Genomic DNA, 19,704 nt, shown 5'->3' with positions numbered 1-19,704 from the left:
TAATTAAATAAAAGTATTCATCCCATTGGTGTTAACGAAGCAATTGGTAAGCGGTCACTGTCTTTTGCATTTCCCTATTGGCAGACAGAGGCACAGGAATTCGAGAAGGGCAAATGAAACTTTACAGTGTCGAATGAAGCGGAATAATTGGAGGGTTAAAAATAACCCTCCAATTATTCTTTCTCCAAGAAAGTCTTTCTTTCTTGGAGTAAAAGAATAGAGGGGGATGTAAGATCTTCGAAGATTCTTATAATAAAATACTCGATAGCTATTTTGAAACAGGTTCTGAGGACGCTGTGCTGTGTTTAGTGCTACAATTTCTATTTTGTGGCTTTCTTTAATTCAACATAGTATATGTGGGGTCTTCTAGGCTAATGAAATTCTTTGCACATTGGATTGTAGTCTGGTGGAAGGATGATAATGATCAATAATTTTTTTAAAAATAGATTTGTTGTATCCAGAACATATCAGGTTCTTCCTCCCGCAATCATTCACCACAGAAACTGGGTATTATCAAGAGTGTTGCACATAGAGCTTACGATCTACTCTTCTGATAAACTGAAGAAAATTAATAGCAATCTGATGTGGAATGGATACAAAAAAAAAAAAACTACCATTCAAAAATTATTAATAATGATCATCCTTCTATCAGACTATAATCCGATGTGAAACTAATTTCAATACCCTACTTTGAAAGACCCTCGGAACAAGTAGCAAGAATTCTTCGTAAATTCAACTCATCTTCTTCAAATTTTCTTCAAACCAGCTCGGAAATTGTCTTCCTTCTTACCATCTATAAAGGATACATTATCAACAATTACCAGGCGTCTATCAAGTACACTTCTCATGTCGTCTTTCCTATTTTGCACAGACTGGCCATTCTGCCTTGAAGGTTTTCTGGTTCATATTAAATAAAGCAATCATCTGTATATTTTCAAACCTGCTTTCTTGGTCATATGTGAAAGTAATTTTTTAGGAAGTTCCATGGTGACAGGTTTGCTGGAGAAAGATTACAAGATACCACCGTCATACTAAAAAATATTTAAACCTTTTTTTTTTCCACATCCAATTAGGGAGTACTGAAAAGGTAGCGATAATAGTCGGATCCTCATGACTGTCTTTCGTGTAATATGTCGGAAATGCGCTTAACTGCAGCGATGATACAAAAAAAAAAAAAAATGGACGCTAGCCACTTACCGATTTCTAAGAAGGTGAGGCTAAATGTAGAATCAGTCGTTTCCATTAAGGAATAATAATGAATTTTGAGAATTTACTTTCTTTATTACTGTTTTCGATATATTTTCAATTTCATGGAAAATCCTAAGTGTTGAATGAAACTATATCATGCACAAACTAGGAATAGATCATTTCCAGTGCGTATTTTGATATTTTCAAAGTTATAAGTGAAACGAAAACATTCGTTTTTGGGTGGTAAAGTCATGAAAATTATAATGGGATAATTTTCATGTACAACCTTGTATGTACAAACAATGCTTATACGTATTTAAGGAAATGTTATCTTTTATAGATTATGTTTTGGTCAGTAGAAGGTTGCATGGGTTACTCAAACAAAATCAATGCTAATTCACAGTAAATAAAGAACAAGGTTGTCTAATAATGCGAAAATTTATCGGAGATGTAGTGTCCTAGAAGATTTTTTTTTTTTGGGGGGGGATGAACAACTTCCTGCATTCGGTCGGCTTTGATGGCTTGTTTAACCGCACAAACATGCCAGTATCAACATGTAATTCACTTGTATAGCTTGTGAGAGCATTGACTACGAAACGCTTCACTTTGAGCATGTCACCCTCCACTGAAAGAAGAAAGAATAACTTCATATTCACAGAGCATCACGAAGTTGCAATTGTTACGAACGTCTGACCTGAATCATACTAAACATTCTGAGATGTTCGTGGGTGTAACAAAATAGGAGAAGCAACTGCATCTTTGAATCAAATATTTTTGCGTGATTTCGATGAAAATATGATCCCAAATATATCGAGAATTAAAAGCCCTACAACTGTGGTCACAACTGATTCGTAGGACAATTGTGGTTTTACTAAACAATTTCTTTATTACTTCTTTTCTTTAATTTTAATTTTCATGTTTACTTCTTCACCCAACTGGTTCGACATATTTCAAGTACCTGGCATACAAATCTCCGCTTTCATATCAGCAACTTTCGGGTTCATAACATCGATTCAAATGCTGTCATTGCTTGAGTCAAACGTTTACAGGGACTTCTCACATGGAGGGAAGCTAATCATTAATTTCCTATAGATGTGATTTCCCACTGCAATCGACTTCTTCCACCATCAGAGCAGCTAGAACATGATATTCAACTAATCTCAATTTTCTTGAGATTGTAATAAATAACCTTTAAGGTGTGAGTAAATTTATTTTTTGAACTTTCAATCAATAAGCTCCTAATTTCATCCTAAGTTCTGTTTGCTGTTTTAAAAGTTACATTGCAGAAAATATTTCACTTTTTAAGCAGGAAAAATGCGTTGAAATATATAATACCAACGCGTATTTATGGAGTGATGTGCAATGGCATGCCTGCCGTCACAGAATAAATATTACTGTATAAGTCTAACAGATGCTCAAGATTCAACTGCATCTATCTGCCACTTAGAAGGAGGTGATATCGTAGGCTATCTTGAGGGCCCGTCTGTTGACGATAATAATAAGACTCCATCACCGAAAATTATCAACTGCAAGGGAATAGTCCTAGATGTTGGAATTTGAAGGTAGTAAACAACGCAGAAGAACCAGGAAGAAACTAGCAAAAATGTACGGAACAGTGGCAATATCGACAGTCCAGGGTCCATATACCGTCACCCAGGAGTTGAGCGTTCACAGGTCTCCAGGTTAGTATCAGGATGCAACATATGAAGCTGTTCGTTTTCTTAGACTTAAACCAAATAGCCTCAACGGTAGCTGACTGTTCAACCTGGTTGGCTGAGTCGATTCTCTCTCTCTCTCTCTCTCTCCAACACGCCGGGAATTTGAAACTTTATAGCTAAAGGCATTCATTCTCAATCAATATTTTTAGCATGTAGCGAAATCATCATTATACTTGCTGGAAGCTGAAGTTGCTGAAATTGTGCCTTTTTTGGTGCCTGTAGTTATTTTCCGGTTCATCTAACCCTTATCCTAAAACCAACACTCCTTTCAAATGCCTTTAGAACCTTCTGTGGTTGAACTTCATATTCAAAAAATACCACTTGCAACACTGGTATTTCTAGTATAAATAATATTCGAAATAAGTCTGTAAAGCGTGTAGCACTATAATATGTCGAGTAGATGCATTCATATGTGGTCCAGTCCATCATCTTAACTGAAGTTTGTTGAAAGAAGAATATTCTTGGAAAGAAACTCCCCTTTTCCTTGTACAAGAATTCATCTATACTTTTCTACTATAAAAAACCGGAAGGATGAGGCTAGATGGACAAGCAATATTATCGGAAATTGCAATTCATCCTACATTGTGGCAACTACACGTAATATATCTGTATTTCTTTACTACTACTACTACAATGCACCATATCATATTGTAGGTAGCGACCTGCCTCGAGTAAAATGTGTGGAATCTATTACTGGCATTTATGGAGTCCCGATTTCACCCAAAAAAGACAAATTCGGGATTAGGTTTTCAACTTAGATTTCTTTGTATTTTTACCATATGTTGAAATATTAATTTCAACATATAGTAAAAAGACTGCATAATAACTATAGAAGAGACATCCGTCAGCAGAACGGAATTTATCCTGATTTCTCTCATTATTGGAAATTTGTTCCTTCTGTATCAAATTGCATTCTTCCCTCCATTTTTAGGGTTTGCAAACTGCTACGATAAACGAGCATTCCGGTCATCTCGCTGGTCTAGATTCAAGATGTAACCGTGTGTGATATACAGCGTATTGGGTCTTCTATGGGTCATACCTATATTGGCAGAAGCAAAACATAGAGGGAATATTGGGCGTAGGATGTTGTGACATTGCTGTTGCGTGTATGAAATCTGATTTTTACCCCCACCCCTTTATCTAGGATCCTAGGAACCCCTAAAAGAGTATTTTCAGTGAAATATGAATTATAAAATCTTATACTGAACGTGTTGTTTCTATTCTTCAATGGCCTTGCTCTATTACAACACAGAGTGGATAAGCTCTGATGGTAAAGAACGGACAGTTACAAGAATGGAATGATAACAAACTATTACACAGCGCTTTCTTGCTAACTCTCTCTCCCAGTCAAATAATATCATTCAGAACCCGTAGGACAAACTAGAGTCTTCGTAAGCGAGTTGGTTCGGACGAGCCATTTGGTCAGAAAGATCTGGGTTCGACTTTCGCCGTGGGCATGGACACTATTGTCTTTAGATGGGAGATGGATTTCATTGCCCGTTGTGAGACCACAAGCCTGCTTATTGGAGGCCTGAAGTGGCTTGAAACAATTCGTAAAAAAATCGTTAGCTCACCCACGGTATAAAATGTACGGTGGGTGAGCTAATAACATTTCGTAAGTGAGAGAATATAAAAAAAATTTTGAAATGTTTCTTGGAAGAATATCTTACAGCTGATGTTATATTCAAATGATTTCGATGGCGATTTTTTACGATGAATTAGTCTCAATTCTTAATCCTTCTTTCTCTGCGAATTAAATCTGAAGACGTTAGCTTCATAGAAACGTAACTAATGGTGTGGTACGCTTGGTAATTCTTTTTGAATATCAGCATGCACGTCCATAGTTCATGTACATGCTAATTACTTTTGCAACATATGATTTCTCTAGATTGTCGTGGATTTGCAGGAGGAAACACCTTACTTTGGTTTAATGAAGGGAAGCTCCAGAATTCAAATATGCAAATATGACTGACTAATTCATCATTCTAGTCGTTATAAATGTTTCTCGAGGATTCTTTCAAAACCTAAGCTGTTTAAATCGAAGGTGTCGTTACTATCAAATGGGATTCTGCGATCCATAGAAAATTTACTTTTAGGTGATAAGAGAATTAAAAAGACCTTCAAATTTGTATACAGCTTTAGAATTTCCTTGTAAGGTTTCATCGAAAATATTTCAATGGAAGATTTTTGTCTTCTCTTGAAATATAATTTCATGTTTTGCTACGTGAAAAACTGTTCTTCACATATTAAAACAATATTTGGTTGATTTAATTTTCTTTTAATATTTAATATGTGAAAACAATATTTGGTTGCTTTCCTGCAAATAAAAATTAAAGATATCCTCTACTATAAAATACCAGAAGAACATAAGCATCTCTGGAATATTTGTAGAGAACTATTCACCAATTCTCGGATGAACGACTCATCGATTAAGGCAGTGAAAGGCAGGTCTGCCTTATCAATAACTTGACCACAGAAAATCCATGAGTTAGCAATATTGAGCATTTCTGGTCCCGTTGTGTCTACTTTAAACTAATTCGTGTGTAGCGCGCTATCAGCATGGACCTCTTTCTCTGAAGTATGTAGGCATAGCAGTTCCTTTTGTCAGGGTTCTTACGCTCTTTTTCTTTTCAGTTATGAACGTTTTGGTTTAAGATACAATGTCTCAAAGCGTTGACCATTAAGAACGATAATACTCACTACGATTAGAAATAATTGTTATAAAATTTAGAGCAGAAATGATCTCATTTGATGGAAAGAATCCTAGCGAACCAACTTCTTTAAGAGGACCTCCTCAATGAACGTGAGCACGATATTTTAAATCTGCCGATGTTTGGAAATAATTCTCTCCTTGATTGTTAAGATTCCTTCAGTGGAAATCGTTTTTATCCTGTTCTTCTTCCGTGTAAAACCACAATGCTGTTCGCTGTTGGGGGGAGGGGGAGGATTTGCTGAAGTCGCTTGAAAAGGTTCCATGTTTCCATGTTTATACTAATAAACACGGAATCTACTTGAATGTAACGTCTCTGGATACAATTATTATTAAAAATCATTATTGTACGCGATGATGTTCATCCTTATTTAAGATTCGAGATGACTTCTCTATGTTGGCTCTTCTTACACATATTTTATACTTTTATTTCTCTTCGCTTTAAGATTGTTCTAACATTCAGGGCCGTCCCCAGATTAGATCGCGCCCTGAGGCAATAATTAAATATCGCCACTGATAGATTATAAGACAAAAATAAAGAAAATCTCCAATTAATGTTTCTCTTGTAAGAAAAGCAAAATAGCAATTGGAGATTTTCTTTGGAAATAGCAAAATAGCAATTGGAGATATTTAATATTAATTAAATGTTTGCTCTACGGGGATATCGCACAATAAAACTGTTTATAAGCTCTTCTAAATTCTAAATTATAAGCTATGCCCGCCTCTGTCGATATAGTTGCTAGACCAACCAATCTTTCTTGGATCATTGCTGTTCGCAAATAATTTTTAATCAGTTTAAGCTTGCAAAACCTTCTTTCTGCACTTGCTACGCTAACAGGAATTGTTAGCGTAGCGACGGCGCCTACCGCAATATGGCTAAACGAGCCCCCCCCCCCCTTATTAAACAACGCCGTGAGGCAGGCTGTCTCTATGCTACACCCTGTCGACAGCATTGCTAACATTGATTATCTTCACACTTCGACAGTTGCCCCAGAGCATTCCTTTTGTCTATGCAGTAATTCATTTCTGTTTCTTTCTCTCTATCTCTGTAAACGACCCTTTCTCGAACCCTCTAATTAATGAGAAACATTAACCTAACAAGAAAACGTGTCCCTAATGGGCATTTACGTTTTTAAGTTTCGATAGCATAACCAACAAGGCACGACGAAGGCGTGATCACGTGACTTTAAGGAGCACAACGGCGTACAGAGGTCTCTATTATTGCCTCAAAAGTGAAAGTGGAGTGTGGAGTAGGGAGTAGCATATACCAAGGGGAGAAGACACCAATACCTATAAAAGTGGATTTTTCTCTCTCTCTCTCTGTTTAAAATAAAGCTACTTCTTAAAACAAAGTTTTCTATATTGTGACTGAAACTTTTCGTCTGATTGCATCACGATGCAACTGCTTTCAGAGAGAAAGAGAAATACACACACACAGAAATAATATTTTATTATGAATTAGAGAGTTTCTTATTTTATGTTAATTTGTAATGTGGTAATTTCCGTATTCCTCGATCGACAGAATCTTTTTGTTCAAAATTTCGATCGTTCAAGTCGAATTTTTGAAGTTCGACATGACGGTTAAATTCATCCAAAGGAATTCGTTTGATAAAAGCACGTTCCTCTGCATATTTATTATTATTTGTTTTATTTATTTTTTTCTTTTTCATTCGTCTGCGTGTTTGTTATCCTTTTGTTAAGTACAAAATAATAAAAAGGGTGAATGTCACTTTATCCGGTTGAAAATGTCATTCTAGTGACGAGTTGGAATATTTGGATGGTTGAAAACTCAACGATGCCACATAACACTGGAATTGTTTGAACCCATTTTGGTCAAGCAATACCACTAGCATTTGAAAATACAAAAAAAAAAAAAAAAATTTAAAAAATAGCATTTGCGAACCAAAAAAGTATAATCACGAGATGAAGTTATAATAATAATACACTAGTTGGAAACAAGTCATCGGAAACCATTGTGAGAGGAACAAAAAGCCATAACACCCACCTCAGTAACATGTAGGACCTCCTTTTGCTGCGATGACTACAGCAATCCTACTTTCCACAAGAGAACGATACCGATCAATTTAATTTTAGTCCATTTTGACTGTGGATATGTAATGAGGCCCCGGACTGAGGTGAGATGGACCTTGACCAAGCCGATGCTCTAGTTCATAACACAGATGTTCAATAGGGTTGAGATCAGGGCTCTGTGGAGGCCAGCCACGTTTAGTGACGGGCATGTCCACAAACGACGTAGCTACAGCAGCGGCCTTATGACAGGGTGCATTGTCTTTTGCTTGAAGAGACAATGGTCAGTTTCCGTACAAAAGCCACAAAGTAGGAAGCATTGCATTGGCCCAGAATATTCACATACCTCCCCAGTTCGATATGCGTGGCACCAAAAACAAACGCCACAGGCCAAACTAAGAAAAAAAGGACCGTACTATCACCTCTCCATCCGAATTTCATAGATGGGGGTGAGAGACATTCACCGGGCATCCTGCACACCCTTGAATCAGCTCGTAAAAGGGTGTTGCGTGATTCTTCAGTCCATATCACAGCATTTCGAGCATCCACCTCAACCGTACACGCTCTTTGCACCACTGAAGATGACAATTAATGTTGGTAATGTGGGGCTTGTATACTGAGGTCCTACCACGGAAACCCATGTTGTGAGTCTCGGTTCTTGTGCAGAATGTTTTTTTTTATGCAGATCGATGTTGCAATCGACGCTCAGATTACAGCATTCAACGCGTCAGCCTACGAATGGCGATTTTTAAATAGTATTCTTCGTAGCACCTTAAGGGCACTTTGATGAGTGTGGTAGTTCGTCCAGTACGGGTAGCACCTGCGGTTGATTTCCTGCGTTTACATCTCAGTATGGTATCACTGGCCGTTTAGCTAAGATAACCCAATTTGCTAAAGAGTTAGCAGAACTGATAGGCATCCTATATGGCATCCTATCACAATGCCTCTTTCAAATTCCTTCAGTTTCCATCTCGCAACCATTTCACCCGGACACAGTTGCACTAATTTGAGAACATTATATTACTCCAATTTATGACTCGTTACATGTTACGATGCACCTTGCCCATGGGAATATCCATTGACTCCTTTCCAAGCAGTGTATATAACGCTAGGTCTAAACCTACTATATTATATACAGGAAAAACATGGACTCTTAAAAAAAAGAATGAAAAAATGTATTCAATTAGCAAAAATGAAATTTCTCAGAAAAACAGCTGTATATAACAAATGGGATAATAAAACAAATGAAGAAATTTTACATTCTCTTAACTACTACTGTATATAAATGAATATAAACAAAAATGGTAGGAACATCTAAATTCAGTGTACATGGCGGACTGCAAAAATACTATATGTATGCAAAATAAATGGAAAAAATAGATTTTGGAATACTAAGAAAACGATTTGTTATTTAATGGCTTGTCATAACCAATAAACTTGCCTTCATATGAGCAGCGTTATTTGTCTGAATAGCTCGGTTAATCCCATTTGCATCGGTGATTTACATGAACTGTGTGTGTTCTGTGAAATATGTCTTTTGAGGAATGAAAAACCATGCAGCCTGCATATCAGACCGGTTAACTCGCCTTCAGTTGGAAAATTCTCAAAAATGCTCTCCTTCAAGAAAGAATTTCAACCCAGATCTTTCCAGCAACAGTAAAAAAAAGTCATCATCGTTACCGACTGAACCATGGAAACGTTCAAAATATATTCTTTTAGCTGTACGACAAAGGAAACATAAAATATGCCGTGTTCTGTCTTTGATAACTGCAGCTAACGATGAACCTCATTGGAATCGAAGTCCTTTAAGAAGAAAGAGAATATTCGAACTTTCATACTGTTTTATGTGGAATGCTTGCCCAGAGAATGCTGGATTCAATGTCGCCAATTGACTCGTTTCTACGCCATTGGCCTGTATTTAGTATTCCGAATATGATGAGATATTAAAATGCTGTTGTCTGAGAGTTATTACGAAGCACAATTCAGCTTTCTCGTCCTGATGTGATTTCCTTTTCAAATCCCAAACAAAATAGTATATGTGCCAAAGAATACGCACAATCTCCTCACATATGCTTTATATAGCGTAATTATCATTAATTAACTCATTTATGATAAATTGAACACACGTATCCACAGACAAAAATACTCGTTGTTCGAGAAAGACGATTGTGAAATCACTGTGCTCTTATTATTCCCCCATCAAAATAACAATGCTGATCGAACATCAGATTGAAAGAGACAACACCCAATAGAACTTTACTGAAATATGTTAAATTTTTACGAATATTAGAAGATAATATTTTAAAATGCTTTTTCCACTTCTGATTATTTATTTATTAAATAAGTACATTAATCAGCACAGATACTATATAATTATTATAGAATTTAACTTTCAAAGCTTTGTTCTGGATTCGAGTTTACAATCATGATAGTTAAGTGTTTGTATAAAAGCTTCGCATCGCTGACCAATTTAATCATAATTATGTCGAAAGAACACAATTTTAGTTTAGTGAATACTACAATTCGAATCAGTATTATTTCATTGTTGAAAACTAAATCTGTTTTCAAAGTAGAGATTCACTGTTAACCCATTTCTAAATGCGAGCCCTAACCAATTTTCCAAAATCTTCGCCATCACTCCTGACTCATATACACCGGGTGAATAATGGTTTGTCAAAATGGGCACTCATTAGTTGAACAACCTCTTCAGCATCTGTCACTCTTACACTATTAGCATTCAGATGAGTTATTCTTCCATATTCATTCTTTCGTTTACTTGAAGCAAAGGGACATTTTATTGTGCTACATTTATACACGATCTGATCAAAAATATCGAGAGTTCCGCTCATCCAAACCTTCACTGTAATATGAAACGAATAATATGAATCTGAGTTCACACTTTCTTTCTATAATATCCTTCGATATTCTGGGAAGACTTGCTAATATATTTTGGCACGTTACTGTGGCAGTTTCCTTTCAGTCTTCCAGAATCGCATTAACGAAGTCGGTCACTGATGTTGGGCGATTTGACATACCTCGCAATTGGCGTTCCAATTCATCCGACTCTTGTTCGATCAGGACAGGGCTATGTGGGGGAGCCAATCAAATTCTTCAGCGCTCATCCCATCAAACCCTTCCCGCACAAACATTGCTTGAAGAAAGGGACACTGTCTATTCCGTGTTTAAACAGGAAGGGGCCTTCACTGAACCCTTGTTGTAATGCTGGAAACAGAGAATTGTCTAAAATGTCATTGTAGGCAGTAACTTTAAGAATCCTCGTCAGTGTAAACTAGAGAACCCAGTTGAAACTCTTCATTACTCTGGGGCGTTTCCGTTGATACAAAGCAATGGTACTGAACTTGACATAGCCCTTACTAACCGCTAGACTGGTGTGCTAGTTGACGGCTATGGAAACACATGTTTTTATGCTTCCGACAAATAGTTGAATTGCTGAAGTTACTTGAAGACACATTTCGGATATCGGTAACTAGTATTTCAATTGAGGACAGGTTATTTTACACAGCACGCGCTTCAGTGCTAAGCGTTCAATTATGGTACTTTATGCGAACTATTTGGTCGCAGTCGTGTCGTTCTCGCTCTAATTCCTGCGACTGCTCTCTGAGGCCTTTTCCTGATTAAAAGTCCAAGTTGAGCATGCGTGGAATGTTCGTGAGTGGTGGTGGATTATCTACAATCGCAAGAAAAACCATAATTTGCCGGTTGTTTTTCCGTAGTTTGATGTCTGTTTCGTAAATAGGTATTGTGTGTAGTCTGGAAATTCTGATATTTTCAGCTACAGAAGTACGAGCACTGCAATTATTATTATATGTGGACACAATAAGGAAACTTGCCACAATTACAGTATCTGAAATTATTTTTTTATTAGAAGTGGATTTTTATCTTCAGGTGTGAGATGACCATCCTGCTTACTGAAATCCTCGATTAGGATCCTCTGACTCTTAGTCTATCTATGTAAAAAAGGCTATATATTTTTGTGATTCGGACCAATGAAAGATTTGTAACCTGCAGTACAATTATTAACCTTATTCAATAGTGGTTATGATAATTTTCAATTACTTTTGACCTCAGTTAAGTTAGAGTGGAGGTCTCACACATGACAACCGAATTCATCGTCCGTCTTAAAGAAAACAACAAAAACAGTGCTTTGTTCTTTGGTATTTATTTTATTTTGATTTTCCAATAGTCGGGATAGAAAAAATCATTCTGTATATTACAATAATTCATTATATTTAAAAATGAACACACTAATTAATGTAACCGCCCTAACTAAGACATACACCCAAGAAATTCGCATAAATTTACGAAGAAATTCATTTCCGCATTCACCTAAATCGTTAACGAAATCGTCTTTGTAACAAACAACCAGAATTCATTCAACTGATGGGAATCAGCATATAGTGCAGTATCCATTCTGAAAAGATAAATAATCATATGAAATTAGAAAATGATGAAATTAGATTTACTAATTCCTACACACTAAGATAATTGCATTTAGAAATATATTACATAGGATTCTGAAAGGCCACTTATTATATATTACAATATGTATAAGTATTATAATAGTAACTATATATTACTTATTTATATTATATTACTATACGGGAATGACCGCAGACAAGAACTTACCAGTAGCCCTTAATCAGAATTTTTATTAAGTGGCAAAGTCCACCCTGCAATTGAGGTCCTGAACTTCAACAGAAGAATACTAATAAGCAATAAAATGGATTAAACAAAAACAAACAATCATGAATAATAGCTCAAAAATTCCCCTCTTGACAGATAGAACAACATTATGTATACAATACCGCAGTGTACCTACGTGGAAAAAATAATGTTTTTCGATGGATGAGACTTAGAAATGTAGGACAGGATAACTAAGGGCAGAGTGCAGATTGAACCGGAGGATGAAAGGTCAGCTGCTCTCCTCTCGGAAAGTAGCTGATGGATTTGTTTATATGTTTTCTTTTGAATGTATGGCAGAAGCATCTACTGCTGTGAAGTCAGAGCATTATGTCTTTTAAATAATTTAGTTCTCTGGTGTATCACAATAAAAAAATAACTAACATACTCCATATGTTAGTAAGTGGATTTCCAGCCATCCTTTATCGCACGAGTGTTGGAATAATAAATAAACAGTAGAAGGTATTTTGTTATTAAAGGAATTAGGCAGAGCTGTATTAGTTCTCAGTTCTTTGGAAGTTCAGCCAGCATCTGGTCTCTTCCTCCAGCTGAAGGCTTCACTTACAGATGAACTCAAGAATTATCAATATTTTCATGGTAAAAAATTCGGGATTCCGGGAGAGGAAGCACTACTTAGCTTGGTCAAGGATCGACTAACTCACAAACTGGCTGAAAACAAAATCTCGAAAAACCACTTCCAGTTGGTGACTGTCAAATAAAAAATCAGGGAGATTTTCTTTCAAATAAACTTCACCTGGACATTCTGCTGGGTTCCTTTCATTGAAAGTGTAAATCAGCCGAACAATTTATAGCCACCTTGTATTGCCTCTTTCTCTTATAAATCGGCGAACATTCTCAAGACATTTTGCAAAAAAAGACATCCGCATATAAATATTAACCCAACGTTCAGTTTTCGTCTAGAGGGGAAAAAGCGATCCATTATTTTACACGAATCAAAGTTCATCTTTAATGACCAGACAGCACTTGCTGTTCTGAAGCAGTTCGATAAACCAGTTTCTAATTGGATGATAGCTAAACCTCTGAATATCGACTCAAGGAGATCGTGGTCCTTTCTAAGACTAGCGTTGTCTGTTTGTAATAATAAGAATTTAATATTATTGCTCGAATTTACTACATGATAAAGGAACAGATTACTTAGGTTGCGTTCTTACATTGGAATCAGAAGAATCTTCCTTTTCTTTTTCATGACTTGGTTTCTTGCTACCCGATGACTCCTGTTTTGTCTTTTGATCTTTTTTGAAGTTCGAATAACGATCCTCCCTGTCTGGAACTAAGGAAGACCTGTTGTGCCTCCCTGAAGTATTTATAACTGCATCTTTTATTGCTTTTAATAAATCATCCATCGTAAACTTTTGTTGAAAACCTAAAAAGCATACAAAAAATACTCGGAGTTATTTCTTTATCATTGCTATATTAGCTATTAATTGTAAGATGAGATAATCTATGAGGAATGTTTAATATCACCTGGACGCTTAACGTATCAGCCCAAATAGAGTGAAATGTTATTCTTCGAGACTTCCAATTTTTGAATTTGTGAACAGAATTCCTTGTGGCAGAAAAAATTTCAATTAACATGAAAAATGAGATATTAGGTGAGGAAAATCAGAGATATTTAATGCCAGAATGTACTCAAATTAATTAAGAATTATATTCTTAACAATACCGAATACCCTATGAGACAGAGATCGGCAACAGAATCCCATTGATCCATAAGGAAATTCAGAGGAATACATTTAAGTGGAATTATTATAAGAAAATAATATTCAAGAAAACAGCACACTCGTAAGTATTCTTACTAACTAACTAACTAAGTAGCCTTACTCTAAATGTGTAAGGCTGAAAAATGTGGTAAACGTATTGCAGCTAAACCATATGCAAGAGTTTGGGGGATTATAATAGTAGAATTCAGCAGATTAAAACTAAAACTAAGCAGAATAAGATTACACTGGAAAAAATGAAAGTACTGTTAGGTGACCATTCTAAGGGCATGATGGGATAGTTTCAGAAATAATAACCTGAATATACAAAAATCATAGATAAAGAGATATTTTATGTTAATTCTTCCACGAAAGACTGTGAACCTCCCGTACATAAGTGGGCTAAGATTTAAACACGTGGAAGATATGAGACTCACTAATTCCTTGCCCACAGTGGAATGCTAAGTTATTGATTACAGAGTGGAGACCTTATCCAATTGGCTAAGCCTGATTTCATTCATAGCAAGAAAACGTACGTAGGATCGCAGCTTTACTATGAAGAAACTGAGTGAAAAAAAAAAAAAAAAAAAGAATTTCGAAGCGAAATACATTTGTTTTATATAGATATCGAAGTGCCTCCGTAGCTCAGTCTGTATAGACTGACTTTGGTCGGAAAGACCTGGATTCGATTCCCGTCCATCAGGTGAATAATATTTATTCGGTCTCTTTCGACAAAAGTTGATTTAGTCGGTCATACGGTAGTAGGGTTGTTCACCCGTAAACTTGGATTTTTTGTACCCTAAAACAGGCAAACTGGCCTGTGAACACACACGCATCTACAGACATAGGGCAAACCGGGAGGCATAGGACTAACCACTTTATCCTCGAAGCGTTCACGGTTTCGAATCGTAATACGCCATGCCCAATTGGCAAGTAGTATAATAGGCCTATTATACGAGAAAGGAAGAAGAGGATATCGAATAAAGCTTTATTATTACATGACACCTGCGGGTCCAAAAACTCATCGAGGGAGCACCTACTCTACAACTCTCTGTCTCCACCAACACATATCTCACAGACAATCACAAACATCCATGCCCATGGCGGGATTCGAACCTGCATCCTTTCGGCTGGAGAGCGGATATGCTAATCACTCGGCCAACCAAGCCAGCAAAAAAAGCTTTTAGTTCGATAAAAAGAAATATGGAAACTTGCGTTAAGAGGGGCATCTCAACAAATTTAAATTTCGTAGAAAACATGTTAGGATGGCTAATGGGATGTTGCAGGAATTTGTGGAGTTAATGGATGTTCGACAGGAAACACGTGTCATCAGCATGCGTTATTGATAAAGTAAGATCTAGGAAATTTAAAGGGGGAAATGGACAAATATCTTTCGGGAATTAGAGATGTCAAAAAAGGAATGGGAATCAGTAGTATTAAAGAAAACTGCATGACACCTTCAAAAACAGAATTGTCACACACATGAAAGTCTCATGTGCGTGACAAAGAAGCTTCAAACACAGTGAAAGGATTAGCCCAGAATGGAAGAAACGAAGCAGCTCGGTGAATATGCCAGACACTAAAGAGAGCATTTAGAAATACATGAGAAAAAAAAGTGACAAAACAAAATCATTTTCCGATTATTGTCTTTAAGAACGATTTATGAAGAAACGCAACAAAAGGTGAAAAACTTATAGTTTTCATCTTTATATTCCTTATAGGAGGATCTACGAATTAGAATTTTTAAAAAAAGGCGAGAAATAACAAAGCAATCGATTTCTCTCTCTTTCTCTCCACTTATATGATTATAAACGTTGATGTACCGTAATAAAACATGAACGAAGTCCTAATTAAAATCATAATCAAATACAGACTGAGAGCCTAAGCTGTAATGATGGAAAATTTTCAGAACTTGCTATCAGAAGCTATCAGACTTGATCTTTGGCGAAAACTCTTTTAAAAAAATGACCAAATTTGGTATTCTGCTGATGAACAGAATGCCACTTCACTTGGGGCAACCAGGTTAGAACAGAGAATGACCTCGAATAAAACAGCAAAACGTGATGTGATGTAGAACATAAAAGCAACAGGAATGGAGTGAAAAGAGAAAAATAACAGATATGAAAAACAATTACTCATTCGAATAGAAGAGGGCCAGCTAAGTAAATAAATAAGTTAATAAGCGAAGGATTATCTCCTGTTAATATCGGATTTAACAGCATTCAGTTTCGATTTCTGTTTTACTGATTTTTATGATTGTTATATAAAATGACAGTTTGGAATGAAAATTGCCATACATAAAACTAAAACAATGGCATTTTGTGGACAAACTCCAGTTAGAAGCAAAATAGTTATTAATAATAAAATAATAGAACAGATAAATACTTTCAGTTATCTAGGATGAAATATCATATGAAGGAGAGAAAGATATAAAATTAAAAACTTCAAAATGTTTGCAGATTATAGGCCTGATAAATAGAACCCTCAATCCAAATATAGTACAAAAAGAAACACGCTTGAAAATATACAATACTTTAGCAGTACCTACATTTTATTATATGGAAGGAAAATTTGGGCAATAAACAAACAATAAAAATAAGCGAAATGAGATTTATAAGAACTGCAAAATACATTATTAGATAAAAAGAGGAACGAAGACATTTTAAAAGAACTAAAAACAAAATCAATAGAAGAAAATCTAAACAATTATTAATAAAAATGGATAGAACGTGTAAACCGAATGGCCAACACTCGATATCTGAAAGCAATTAATAAAATAAAAACCAATCGGACAGTGTGCCCCTAGAAATTTTGTCGCCCCTCCCTCCTTATTTTTCGTATACTTTATGTCAATTTTGTCGCCCCCCGCCAAAAAAGAAAAAAAAAAAAAACTTGTCGCCTCTTGCAAATACACGCCTCTCATTGTCGGCCCTCTGTAATTGGAAAGAAAAGGCCGGGTAGACCTCAAAAACGAGGATTATTAGATGGATAATGAGATTGGAATAGACCAATATTGTTATTCAATTAGCGTAATGATGATAATGATGATGATATAAAATGCCTTACCTCTTCTTGTAACTAGCTTGTTCCTCTGCTACACCTTTTCTTTGGCAAGGTTTGAAGCTAAAAATCACAGATTTATTTATCACGCTACTGCTTATATTTAGAATGAGTTTTCATGCAAACAAAGCAACTGACTCTTCACTTCCTCTGCTGTCAAGCATTTTGTCCAATCGCAGCAGTTGAATACATGTATGGGAAGAAGTGCGATTATTCAGTTCGAGTGACGTCACATCATACCACACATGGGACAGCCAAGAAGTGATGTACCGTTAGGAAAACGAAACTAACGTGCACCTCAACAAGGAAAATTTTTAAACTATAGGGAGCAGCACTTGTTGTTGAAATTCAAAGAATATATTTCTGTGAAAAAGAAACACGTAATTATAGCGAAAAAAAGTCTAAAATAACAACACGTGTTTAGACACTATTCTCAGCTCAGGTAACAGAACTAGATATAAAAAAATTATTCATTTTACACTAATTGATTAATAACGTTTGTTTTAGAATAGAATGACCTGGTTATAAACAATAATTTTCTAGATAAATATTGAAAAATAAATTTGGAATACTGTAAACTGAAGGAGAAAACGCAAGATGCATTTAAAAGGTGATTGCAAGGAAAGTTGATAAGTGGTCACACAAAGAATAAGTAGAATTGTAAGTTATTTCAATGTCAATCGTACTCGCCATTTCTATACCCAAGGTGACTTAATCTCAATGAATTATCCTCAATAGTAACGGTTTTCATCAATGGAACTGGAAAACAGTGTGGCCTATAACATTGGAGAGACAAGAACCCCTCTGTCTTCGAAAAGTATGCACAATTGTCAAAGTGAAGAGATAACTACATAGTCTATTTGGAGGGCCAACCAGGATTTACTGAACCTTCTTAAGGCCTTTGCATCTGAAGTTAAGGTTCCGAGTCTTATACGTATTTCGAAAAGGGTTTCCTGCTCCAAAGAAGCTGTTAAAAAAGATTCTAAGGAACACCGAACAATAAACAATGAATTTCTAAATTATTTTTGTGATGTATTTTGCTAGGTTGGTTTTTAATGTATACTTGAAATATATTTAAAGTATATGTTTATTTTCTTTTTCTTGATGGAGTTCGCTTAGAGAGGAGAACGGAATTTCCTAACATCTACAGTGAATCTAACCTTGTAGTTGCAAATGACTCAGTGACATATCTGTGCTGGAGTTTATTTCATTGAAAACAATCTTGATCTATAAAGCAGAAGCGAATATGTGGATAATTTAAATACTAACGCATAATATAAAAATTAAGAAAGAAGAGAAATACAAAAATAAATTTTTTAAAATAATAAAAAACAACAACAAAAAAAACAGGGACTAATATACTATAGATTTAGAATTATTCATGGGCGCGAGGCACATATAAAAGATAAGAACATTTCCAAAGTATCTATTTATTCTTAAAATGTATAGATAAACCCATCCATTATAGCAAATATAAATACGGCGAATGGGAGCACTTTGAACTTGTATACCATCTATAGCAATTTCTAACTTTTGTCTTCAAGCATCCATCACGAGGGTATACATCGCTGAACTGCTAAAGAGATTTCAACGACAAATGATAAGCCATGGATGTAAAACATTGTTGCAAAGCACGTGCTACAAGACATGGGCGTGTGTTGTAGCACGGGTTTTCACATTTTCGAAAGTTTCAAATACACAAAATAAGATATTTCGAATAGCCAAGGATGAAATTGTAAAGTCCTAATTATCTTTGTCTTTTATAAGCATTTAAAGATATGGAGGCGCAGGACCCAACAGAAATGCTTATTCATATAAGTTTCATTACAAAGGTATTCATAAGAAGCACACACACACAAAAAAAAAACTTACAAAAGCAAAATTCTGAATATAAATTGTATTGAATATAAATACTATAAATACAATGAATATGATAATAACATATGTCTGTATTGCGATTTTTTTTTCGATGGGGGCCGTGAAATATTTTAATTTTTCCAAACGTGGCCTTTACAACCATAAGTTTGGGAAGCACTGATCTAGAAGACTTTATGCCATTGTATAAATATACAGAAGTTGAACAAAATAATGTGAACACCTGAGAAATCGGCTACATTATTAATAAAGTGTGAGACCGCCATTCTTTTAATAAAGCTGTTAACTGTCTTGAAATAGATTCATATAACATTTTGATAATATTCAGTGGAATATTGTACCATTCATCGATCAGAATATCAGATAATTGATTTAGAAATGTTGAGGGAGGGAATTTGCATCTCGCTCTGATCTCCAAAATTTCCCACAGTGGTCGATGACATTCAAGTCAGGTGATTGAGCTGGCCAGGGCAGATGTTGAAGTTCTTTTGAGTGCTCCTCAAACCGTTACTATTGAGGATAATTCATTGAGATTAAGCCACCTTGGGAATAGAAATGGCGAGTACGATTGACATTGAAATAACTTACAATTCTACTTATTCTTTGTGTGACCACTTATCAACTTATCAAGTTTATGATGACGAAAATGTATGCTGAAGAAAGTTAGCTTAAAATAAGACCTTGATTCTTGTTGCGCTCTGTTCGA

At 35.6% G+C, this 19,704-nt stretch overlaps 1 long non-coding RNA gene across 1 annotated transcript; it reads right to left on the bottom strand.

The window, feature by feature from the left end:
* Window positions 1-11,808: 11,808 nt before the first annotated feature.
* LOC150103837 (uncharacterized) lies at window positions 11,809-17,283 on the bottom strand. Its single transcript, XR_016548690.1, has 3 exons — window positions 17,130-17,283; window positions 13,518-13,729; window positions 11,809-12,076 (listed from the first exon to the last, which is right to left on the bottom strand). It is a non-coding gene; the product is annotated as an uncharacterized LOC150103837 (long non-coding RNA).
* Between the last annotated feature and the right edge of the window lie 2,421 nt (window positions 17,284-19,704).

This window comes from Typopeltis vanoorti, chromosome 8 (assembly GCF_054136105.1).
Source record: "Typopeltis vanoorti isolate ZY-2024b chromosome 8, IOZ_Tvanoo_1.0, whole genome shotgun sequence".
In the NCBI taxonomy this organism is placed as follows: Eukaryota; Metazoa; Arthropoda; class Arachnida; order Uropygi; family Thelyphonidae; genus Typopeltis; species Typopeltis vanoorti.
The sequence above is the reverse complement of the archived record's forward strand: the minus strand, read 5'-3'. Positions and strand labels throughout refer to the sequence as shown.